The 11667-nt window shown below is 40.5% G+C and overlaps 1 long non-coding RNA gene across 3 annotated transcripts; it reads right to left on the bottom strand.

Moving 5' to 3' along the window:
- Positions 1–1483: 1483 nt before the first annotated feature.
- On the bottom strand, positions 1484–11224 carry LOC132680178 (uncharacterized). 3 transcript variants are annotated; one of them, XR_009610564.3, is made up of 5 exons: positions 10986–11224; positions 10122–10199; positions 8318–8399; positions 6597–6789; positions 1484–1628 (listed from the first exon to the last, which is right to left on the bottom strand). It is a non-coding gene; the product is annotated as an uncharacterized LOC132680178 (long non-coding RNA). The 3 variants fall into 3 exon arrangements; XR_014137725.1 differs by lacking the exon at positions 1484–1628 and adding an exon at positions 5836–6185; XR_009610563.3 differs by lacking the exon at positions 1484–1628 and adding an exon at positions 5836–6142.
- Between the last annotated feature and the right edge of the window lie 443 nt (positions 11225–11667).

Below are 11667 nucleotides of genomic sequence, written 5' to 3'. Positions count from 1 at the left end.
ACCTCAATTACCAGCCAAGCCCATACATTTCCCTGCAGATCTGATACCACATAGGCCCCTGAAATGGTAGAACTTGCAGGAATGATCAGATATGTGGTTACAAGGTGTCAGGGAGCCTCCTGTCCTCCATTGCCAGATGGCACCTAAAGAGCAGTGATTGGGACCCCACAGAAAAATACAGCCCAGATGTTTTGAAGAGTTACAGAGAAGCTTCACAGGAATGATACTGCATGGTATGCAGGGAAGGATGAGAAGAATATTCACAGGCAAAGAGGGGCAGAGACTGCAGACAGAGAAACAAGAAGAACAAAGGGAAAAGAGGTGAAAATGCAGGAAACAAACAAGGAAGAGCCCATTGTGTTGGGTTTTCTAAAATGAGAGAGGACAAAAATTCTGCAAAGGGAGACTACAGGTATTTTGTGGTGAACCTTTGAGTTCAGCCAAAGAAACGGGTTTGATCTGGAAGATAGTAGAGCATCATTGAAAAAGTTTTTGAGGAAAGACATGCCATGAGTATCTTAGAACTGGAAGGTATCTCTCTCAAGGGAACAGAGAAGAGAGAGGACTTAGCCAAGGGAAACCCAGAATTAGGAGCCAGGTCTCTTGACGCACAGTCCAGGGCTCTGTACACTGATTACCCCCTCTTGCCAGTCCATTAATGATGTCTGATTGCATGGCACCTAAGTGGTATTGGCTATAGTTCCTTTCTGTTTGTTGTTTTTTCTTTATCAGACTCCCATCCCCACTTCATAAATGAGGTGTGCTCACATGGGTAAGAAGCAACTAGAAAGCTACCGTGTCTTGGTGGCTTAGCATGTCCCAGGCCCAGAGTTAAATGCCTTCTACACATTTTCTCATTTGATCTTCACCATATCCCTATTATCCACCTAATAATTGCTCAGAGACTCTGCCAAAGATCTCACAATCACAAAGAGAGGAGGTCAACAAGATATGGAAGTATCCTAAGTGTTTGTTGATGGATGAACAGACACAGAAAATAGATAAAAACGTACATGCAATGGAATATCACTCAGCCTTTAAAAAGGCCACTTGCAACAACATAGATGGAACTGGAGCATCTTACGCTAAGGGAAGTAAGTCGGACACAGACAAATACTGTGTGATCTCACATGTGGAATCTGAAAAAGTCCAACTCATAGAGGTAGAGGGTAGAATGGTAGTTGCCAGGCTGGGAGATGGAAAGATGCTGGTCAAAAAGTAGAAAGTTTCAGTTATGCCATATGAATAGGTCCTGGACACCTAGTGCACAGCATGGTGACTATGGTAAGTAATAACTGTATTGTTAACGTGAAATTTGCTAGGAGAGTAGATCTCATGTGATTTCACCACAAAAAAAAAGGTAACTGTGTGATGATGGATGATTAGCTTGATTGTAGCAATCATTTTACAATCTTTATGCATAGAACACGTTGTATCCCTTAAGTACTATATAAACAATTTTTATTTGTTGATTATACCTCAGTAAAGCTGGGAAAGATAGTAGATATTCATGAGGGGGAAAAAGGAAGTGAGACTAGGATTCCACCATTGATGTCCTTTCTCCAAAAACCAAGGTCCTTCCACTATGCCTTTAGCAGAGGGTGATGCCCAGGGTCCTTTGAAGATCCCTGAAATCAAAATATGTGGACATGATTCCACTTTTCCCATGACTGAATGCCAGTTGTCCCCATCCTGATGTTGTTCTGACCACTGTAGCCATGACAGGGAATTGATCCACGCCTGCCGGGCTCACTTCCTTATGATGTCTCTGCAAGCATGTCTCTGCAAGCAGATGTCTCTGCAAGTGGTAGGTGATGCTTATTCTGATGAGCACAAGCAGCAAGCTCTTGTGCTATGGCCAGATACCATTCAGCTCCCCTACTTATGGGCAGAGAGAAATCATATGTGTATTGTAAGCTGATAGAAACCAGCCCCCCCACATTCTGGGCCAAATAAGACTTGAGAGGGGTGGGCAGAAGAGAGAGAGAATGAGATCCCTTTCAACCATTCGACTCAAGGTCATATATCCTAACATGAGACTGAGAAAGGAGGTAGAAAATTGCCATTCTTGGGCCATCTCAGTCCTGGGGTACTTTTTATAGTGACAGCATATCACCACATGGAGTTAATTCTAGCATTTAAGAGTATATTTTTTTCATAAAATATAACCCTTCAATTCAAACCAACTTCAACCCGTGCTGAACAGAAGAAAGCAGTGGGCTGTTCAGTGCTGGAAGAAAAAGAGGTATGTTTTATACATCACCAACACAGTCCCTTCCTGAAGAGTTTTCAAGGGTAATTTGCACTACAGGACACATTTTCTTTGCATTCTGCCTTTAAAACCTAACCTCCAGTAAGATGTAAGTCCACTCTACGTTCAAACCATTATGGAGAACTCCCTTCTGCTTCTTTGATCTCTCCATATAATCTCTCACTTTTTGCTCTTCAAGTCCAAAGCCACAAGCTGTGTGTGGTGGTAAGAAACTCAGGGTTGATGAAAGAACTGGCTGGGGCTCAGAACACATGGCCTTTTTTTTTTAATGAAAAACCATCTAGTACCATTCTTCATTCATTCTACCAGCATTTTTTGAGCACCTACTTACGAGCCAGATTCTTTACTAGAAACAGGGTACAAGAGTTGTGACCTAATTAGTGACCTGGTAAGTTTTATTATGGAAGAAAGCACAGAGTACATGGTTTTTTCTGTATTATATAAGGCATGCCATGGGCTACATTAGCATTTTGTTCTCATCCTGCCATTAAATTCACTTTAATCCTTGGTACATTAAAGTATTAGTAATATTACTCCAATGTTATTTCAGAAGCAAAAGGAACAAACTCTTGTACTCTTTACATGCTCATTTGTTATGGGCTGACTGTTTGTGGTCCCCTCCAAATTTATACATTGAAGTCCTAATCTCCAGTCCTGTCCCTCCTGTTTTGCCATCATTTTTTTAACCCCCCCCCCCCACACACAAAGAAATCTGAGATATAGTACTCTCCAAGTCAAAAAGCATTGACAGCTTGTCTGTTTACTAAAATCCTTGTATGAATTCCTCTGTCCAGCCCTCTGTAACATACTCGCAACCTCCATTGCTTGCCTTCTTGCTGATGGCTCCCCTGGCTTTATAGTGGAGACGTGGGGCTCTCCAAGCATCCCCATGCTCCTATTTCCTGCCTCCATGCCGATCTCTCTGTGTCTTCCCTCTGGAATGTCCTCCTGCCTATATTTACCATCAAGGCTCATCTCAATAGCCATGAACCTGTCTCTGATCTCACCAACCATATGTGACTTTTCCATCCTTTGAATGTCATTTGAGCATCCCTTTTGGAATTTCTCTGACTTCACCTTCCATTGAGTTATGTTTGTAGTGTCTTAGACCTTCTCCTAGACTGTGGGTTCTTTAAAAACTGAGGGTGCTGCTTGGTCAATATGCTGCTCTGCCATTAGTAGGCAATTAAAGAGTCCCAGAATGAGGCTATGCATTTCTAAATCATTTGAAAGCAATCTCCAACCATACCTTTCCTTCTTGACTCTTTGAAGCATTTGTCATTCTCTGTATACATAATACAGGTATCTAATTGTGTGCTAGAAAATCTAAATTGGGATAGCCAAAGTTAAAACTCAGAATATTCCATGTAAATAGCCAGTATTCTATTCTCGTATTCTATTAGAACGCTGAAAAATCTGAGGACCCTGGATCTCCCCTCACAGTGACCATTGGAAAGAGCAGATTTGCAGCTGCCCTCTTTGCAGGTCACATGCCTGCTCCAGTCCTCCACAGTTACCTGTGTCACACACCAGGTGCCCTGGTTGTTTGAATTTGCAAGCCCCTGTTCTAAATCATGTGTGGCTTTTGCCATTTCCAAAGAACCTAGCTTTGGATGTTGGCAGAACAAAAATCCTACACTTAAAGCCTTGCAAGTCATTTTTTAAAAAATGCACTCCTCTGAATACTAACACTGAGAATCTTGAATGATTTCTTGATGTACTTCTTCTTTCTGAAAAGGTGTCTCCAAGTACCTTTAGAAATTGTAAATCGACAGCACGAAAGTCAGCAGCACAAAGGCAGCATGAAAGTCACTTCAATGAATATAAAAATAAAACAAAATTGTAACATGTGAAAATGTCAAACCCTCATTAAAATACTGGAAATGTCATTTAATAAAAGAAGCTTGGAGATTCACATTGTTAAACTGAGATATTGAGGAACCTTATGCACATATTTTTAACACATAATCAAGAGAAAGAACTGAACTGGGAACTGTAAGGAAAATAATTTTGCCATATGCACCTCAAAATGTAGTAAATAAACAATGAGCAGAGATATGTTTTTACTCTCTGAATACAACATCAGGTCCCCAGAGCTGTGCGACAAGTCAACAGTGTGTATTGCATTGAGAAAAAGAACTCACTTTATTAAACATCGACAACAAAATCCTCTACAACTGTCTTCTCTAATAGAAATCACCTTCACTGCTAATTCGAAATTTGGAGGAATAGCCTTTTATTAAACTACTTACAAATAGCTTTTTAGACGTCAGAATATATAATCATAAATCAAGCCAAGATTATTGCATTAGCCTCAAATAGACTCAGTCAGAGAACCGCAGTGGAGGTTTTTTAATGCCCTTCCTTCCAATTTTACCCATAATACCTTGCAATGCAACTTAATTTTGATATTGAGTCTTTCATAAAAGTTCTATCTTTACTAACTCACATAACACTGTTAGAAAATTTAAATGAAAAACGAAACATGGCAAGGAGAAAAAATTAACAGAGATAGTCAAGGGACTCCAGTTACAGCTTTGAGTGAAAATAGAAAATATATGGAAAGTCAATGATGCAGTGAGACAGAAAAGCAGGCTCCTATGTTTAAGCTGCATAGTAAGTGAATTTTCACCAGCTGTGGCCTACTGGCTTAAATAAACAGAACAGAGATCATGGAAGAAGTCTGCCATAGCATGAGGGAGTAGCATGAAAGCATTCAAAACAAAATGGGCATTATAATTGGACTTTGCAATGATCTTTGAGTGCATTTCCAACCAGAGAGTATATCTTAATGGCCGAGAGCATAGCTTTGGAGTTGGATTTCCTGGTGAGAGAGGGCAAGTTACTCTCTGTCCCTCTGTTTCCTTAACTATAAATTGGAAATAACAATGCCCTGCCATGGAGCTATCGTGTGGTTAAAGGAGTTAATGCATGCATCATACTTAGGATAGCTCTTGTTACCCTGGCATCCTTCATATTGGCATCAAGGTAGATTGATACATTGAAAAGTCTAAATAGGTATTAAGCTTCAGAACAAGTGCGCTCAATCTGTTGACTTATTCCCTTTGAAAAGGAACGTACAATGAAACAAGTCATAAAATAAAAATCCAACAGTTTGGAGCAAGAAAATAAAAAAGATCTTTAAAATAACAAAAAAGAGGGGTGCCTGGGTGGCTCAGTTGGTTAAGCGTCTGACTTTGGCTCAGGTCATGATCTCATGGTTCGTGGTTTGGAGCCCCGCATCGGGCTCTGTGCTAACAGCTTGGAGCCTGGAGCCTGCTTTGGATTCTGTATCTCTCTCTCTCTCTCTCTCTCTCTCTCTCTCTGCCTCTTCCCTGATCACACTCCATCTCTGTTTCTCTTTCAAAAATAAACAAACATTAAAAAAAAAAAAAAAACAACCAAAGGAACCACTTAAAGCCAAAAGCAAATGGATCTAGAACTACTGGACCAGAATAAAATCAAAACATCAAGGGGTTTTCCAAACTAGAAGTAGAATGGCTTTTTAGGTAGGTTCAGTCCCTGGGAGAGAGGCAAATAACTACACACACTAAGTCAAATGATTAATTTGTTATCAGAGACAAACTGTGAGTCTAGTTTTATTTTTCGTCTTTTCCACATTTGGATGTGTTGTGCTCCGCTTCCATGATCTGGCTTTCCCGTTCAGCCCTTGCCATAGACATGTTTATTTGGAGATGTATTTGCCCTTTGCTCACAGTGGATTTGGTGGCAGTGGATCATAGGTGGTGCCGCAGAGTATCTGTGTTCCAAGGAAATGGTTCTGACTCGAGGCCAAAGCAGTTCTCAGAAACCATTTAAAGACCTTATGTGGAGACGAGGCCAGACTCATCAAGCAGACATCAGTGGACTCTGATAACAAGAAACAAAGGAACTAGACAAGTCTCACTCACACCTACCTGGAGAGCAAAGATCAGGACCTGCTGTGAGTACAAGTAACAGGAACAGACAAGAACCAAAAAGGAAACAAAACAAGTATCCAAAGCTCCAGACAATCTATCAAGAACCATGCTATCCAGAACAGAACCGGTACATATGAGGAGGTCCCTAGATAAATGCAGCGATTAATGACTGAGTAAATAAATGAAAGAAGGGATCATGGGAAAGCAAGCAACAGGACAGATAGAGGTGTGGGTGGGGAAGGTGGTCCTTGATAACACATGAAAGTGGCAAGGAGCCTCCTTTAAGATTGGAGGGGTGATCAAGTGTGGCTAGCCAGGGAAATGCCAGTGTGAGTACACAACGCATTGTGCTTGCTTCAGTAAGGAGTAAGAGGGAAAAAACCAAATTGTCATTTATAACCTACCTCTCCTAAACCTAAACAGCTTCTTCCCTTTGCCAAGTGCCCTTTTCTTCACGGGTCTCTAAGCAGCCCTTTGCAACGCCAGCTCCCCAGGTTCCAGCTAGGTCTCATGGGAACGGCACGACGCTGCTCCACTGTTGGTTATTCTCCAGGGCAAAATTCTCTGGGGTCTACCTTATTCCATTCCATTCTTGGCCTTGTTTAGGACAAAGGAGGGAGAGAAGGAAAAGGAGGAAAAAGGATAGTAATTTTTTTTTTTTTACAGATTAAGTTGAGCTTTATTGAGAGGAAGAAACCAAGACTGTGTATAAATGAAAGAATGTTGTTCCTTCATATCTCAGTCTTTGTCAATATTCCTTATCCAGGATTTCCTAAGAATGGGGCCAGGGGATCGATGGTGTTGCAAGATCTCTCCTTAGGACTGAGACCCTCGTTTCCCCAGCTGCTTCAGCCGCTGACAACTTTTGATAGAAATTGCCTTTGGCCACAGGGCCATGCCTCCTCCCAGAGAGGAGCCCACAGCCAGTGACTGGATGATACAGAGATACAAAGATCATCTCAGTCTCTGAGTGCCACGTAGGATCAGCAGAGCTGCAGGGTGCAGTGCAAATCCGCTACCACTCCTGACTTGCTCACGTCCCTGTAAGAAGCACACAATTGTCTGCCTCCGAACCTGTTTCCAGAGAGCCCAATCTAAGACATGGCATACCATGTTTAGAGACACGGTCATAGAAATTCCAATAGGAGAGAAAATAGACCTGCCGTCTATGCTACTTCGACCAGCCATTGACCAGATAGTCATGATGTCTGGGGATGGTTAGCCTAAAGGAAGCCTAAGCAGCAGAATTACGTTTGGAAAAAAATAGAGCTCCCTTCCCCATGAGAAAGATAACAAAAGAAAGGAAGCTATCACAACAAGGACACAACTGCTACCTAGCAATAGTTTATGATTTCTCACATTGCTATGTAATTGGGATGTTCTCTCATTAAATATACAATAACATATAATCCCTTACTGAATCCAAACAATTTCAGTAATGTTATAACCCTCAAAAACTCAGCATGAGTAGTTTATGTAAAGCAGCAGATAGATGGACTTAACGACTGGCTTGGGATTTGGTAAAACTGCGTGGTGGTATTTGGATGATTGTGTCCAGGAATAATTGTTTCATTCATATTGAATACCAGGAAGGCCTTAGGAATTAAATAATTTATACTGAATTAAGTTAAATAATCTAGCCAACAAACCTAATGAATCATGAACTGCGTTCTGATTGGTGGAGAAGAGACATTAGCCCCCAGAGAGTAGCTGTTTTCTCTACATAACCATCCAGGCATGCTACAGATAAATTTGCAAGTTGGCCAATATAGTTGCAAAAGATGAACCGACTGTACGAGATAGATACTGAATTCCCCAGAGTCTGAGCTGACCAGTGCTGACTTGGTGGTGAATACTAAAAAATTATTACAGAAACAATTTAAAGTTATGAACTCAATTTTATCAAATTTATGAAATCAATTCAAGTTATGCAACTGGAGAAATTAACCGTGCTGTTCATTGTAAGACTGTTAATTACTCTTAGGGAGAAGTGTGCCTTTAAAGAGATATACTTAAAGCAGAAATGTTAGATTGGCTTCTGTCAAAATATTGAGCATCCATAATGGTGAAAGGAATAGTCCAGGATGACAGTGGGACAATTTCTATGAAATATATATAAAATTACCTTTTATTTGCTGTAGCCATTTCGAATAGTCAACACTGAATATTATTTATCTCTGAAGATCTTGAAGAATATCACATAAAAGCTAAAGAATGAATGAAGAAGATAACTAGATGTTTGACATGTTTTCAATAAACACAGGTAATTTAAGAATTTACATGAGCTCTGCATGATGCCGAGGTGGGAATGTCATTATGTTATAAGCTGGACGTTACAGAGTGTGTCCCCCTGAAGCTTTCGATTTCTCCAGGGAGGCTGTTTTCTTTTAGGAAAATAGCCACAGTATCAAAAGTCTTGCTGGGTCTGTAGCTAAGAGGCCCAGGAGGATGCTTTCCTTGGCAGCCGTCACCAGGACCCATAGAGAAGAGCTGTCTTTTCTGTTGCATTCTTTTTTTTTTCCCCAAGAGAGTTGAAATCGTGATTAAAAACACCAAACATAAGATTTGCTAATTACCAAGTGTATTAAAGGAATACATAACTTGAACAAAATTTTAAGACCTCAGAAGACCTACCTGTCTTTCTCTTTAAGTGACTAGAAGTCACTACATTTTCTAATGCAGGGTAGAACATAACTTTGCAAGTTTTTTAGCTGTATAATTTTTTCCCAAGCATTCTCACAGACTATATATACTTTAGGTTTATAGGTCATCTCTTTTTACCTGTTGGTTGTTTTTCTTTCCTTTCTTTAATAGAAGGCTTTATTTACCTCCCTGCCACATATCCATAGGAAGGGTCTAATCACCTTTCTGGAAGTCTGGCCCAAAGGCCCTGCTGTTTCATCTTTAAGAGTGTCTACATCCAGGGGCGCTTGGGTGGCTCACTTGGTTAAGCGTCCAATTTGAGCTCAGGTCATGATCTTACGGTTTGTGGGTTCGAGCCCCACATCAGGCTCTGTGCTGACAGCTCAGAACCTGAAGCCTGCTTTGGATTCTGTGTCTCCCTCTGTCTCTGCCCCTCCCCTGCTCATGCCCTGTCTCTCTCTGTCTCTCAAAAATAAATGTAAAAAAAAATTTTTTTTTTAAAAGAATGTCTACATCTGGGTTTTCAGCACACATTCTTCTCATCTCATAGAGTGGATGCGCTGATCACAAGTTGGGTGTGACAGATAGATTTCCACAGGGGAATAAAACTGGGGATGTTTCTGAAAATCACACTTAAGAAATCAGAAAATGGGGGCACCTAGGTGGCTCATTGGGTTAAGCGTCCAATTCTTGGCTTTGGGTCAGGTCATGATCTCACGTTCGTGAGTTCCAGGCCCACGGCAGACTCTATACATGAGTGCAGAGCCTGCTTGGGGTTCTTTCTCTCTGTCCCTCCCCTACTCATGATCTCTTTCTCTCCCATAATAAATAAACTTAAAAAGATCAGAAAAACATTTAAGATTATTTACTTAGAAATGCATTTTAATAAGTATTAGTAACACCACACACTAAGATATCTCACAGTGCAGAACCAGAAACTGTTGTAACAATGTTAGGAGGGCAGAGAGAGAGAGAGAAAAACTTCTTCTGACAGGAATGCAACAAGAAAAAAATGTTTAGTAATAGTTGCTTTGAACAGCTTTCTCCCTGGTTTTTCATCCACACGTGCTGGCATCTTTTTAGACAATGTTAGAAGGGGTGATGACCTTGGCATTTGATACTAGTAATGGTAGTGCCATGATTACTGCAATCAAAAAGCAATGTCTACGTTCATTTGGACCCCCCACCACTCACTGGTTATGTGACTTTGGGCAAGTTTTCTCAAGGCATTTCATTCACCTGTCTTCATGACACGCAACGCGATGTGACTTGACTTATTTACTTACTGCTTTGCTTTGTTATCTCTCTCGACTCAAATATTTCCTTGATGGCAGAAATTGTGTCCTTTCTGTCTCTCTAAACACCTAGAATGCACATAGGAGTCACGAAAATATTTCATGAAGGAATGAAGAAGTTAATAAATTTCCTTAAGTCCCAGCGTCTTCATCTGTGAAAGGAAAGTAATACTACCTGCCATCTTAGAAGGATAAGTTAGCTGCATAAATGAGATAATATACAGAGCAAAGCACAGTACCTGAGTATTATTAAGCAAATGTACAACAGTTTATTTCCTATCTTCCTCCCCATTGCAAACCAGGTTAGCCTCGGGGTATGTTTACAGTGGTGATCCTCAACCATAATATGTCCTTCTTATAATAAATATTTTATAAAGTCCTTTGTACTATCCTAAAGTGTAAGTCACAGATACATAACCTATTTGTCTACATAATTTCAAAAAATCTTGTTACATAAAGACGAAATTTTAAAGTGATGTGTGAAAAAGAAAACTCATGCGTTTTAACATTTAAATGTTCAGATTTGACTATACTAAAAGACCAAAAAGTCAAAAATTTCCAATATTCTCCCTGGAGTGAGTACCATGCCCAAGGATAACTGCTGGTTTGTCCTTTGCTGATGAGAAGTCATTAAAATAAAAGCTAAACAAGGTGGAATAAAGGACATGAGAACCAGAAAATTACATCAGAAAAAAATAAGATGCCCTGGGAAGGTGTCCCCCTTTACAGCTGGGCAAGTTATTATGAAGCCCAGGGACCAGCAGAAGAGCCCCTGAGTTTTCACATGCTGCCTGGGAAGTCTACAAAATTATCTTCTGTCAAACCTAATACTGCAAAATGCACTTGTGTACTCACTAATGCACAAAATGTTGGAGACACAAAGAAACCTACAGATTATTGGCTTCAACCTCTTTGTTTTATGAGTGAGGAGACGGAGTCCAGTGAGCATTAGTGAGAAGCCTTTTTGCCTGTTCACCAGATCACATCTTAGTATAATGAATGATGAATCCACTTGAATTAGGGATACTCTATGTCTTGCGTCAAGCTGCTATAACAGAATGCCACAGATCGCGTGGCTTATAAACAACATCTGGAGGCTTGAAGTCTGAGATTATGATGTCAGCATGACCAGGTTCTATGGAGGGCCCTGTTGTAATTGCATCCTCCAACGGTGGAAGGGGTGTCTTTTGTAGAGGCGCTAATCCCTTTCATGAGGGCTCCTACCTTGTGACCTATGACCAGTGGTTAGCAGCTGGAACCTGAAGAATATTGAAAATTTGATCACCTCTTTGTTCATGTCATGCAACAAACTGGAAAGTTCGCTGACCACACTCTTCTGTTTGTCCTCGTGGAAGATGCTAAAGAAAACTACTTTGTCTTTGGTCTTGAGTAAACTGGGTGTTTTTCCTGTGATTTGTGGCAGGTGGATCTCGTTTTTCCAAGTCTGGTGTCAATTTTTAAAATGTATTATATAGTCCCTCTCAATTACTGTGTGCTAATTAATGTGCTAAACTCTCTCCTAAAACATCAGGTCAGT

This window comes from Panthera onca, chromosome A1 (assembly GCF_046562875.1).
Source record: "Panthera onca isolate mPanOnc1 chromosome A1, mPanOnc1 haplotype 2, whole genome shotgun sequence".
NCBI classification, from domain to species: domain Eukaryota; kingdom Metazoa; phylum Chordata; class Mammalia; order Carnivora; family Felidae; genus Panthera; species Panthera onca.
The sequence above is the reverse complement of the archived record's forward strand: the minus strand, read 5'-3'. Positions and strand labels throughout refer to the sequence as shown.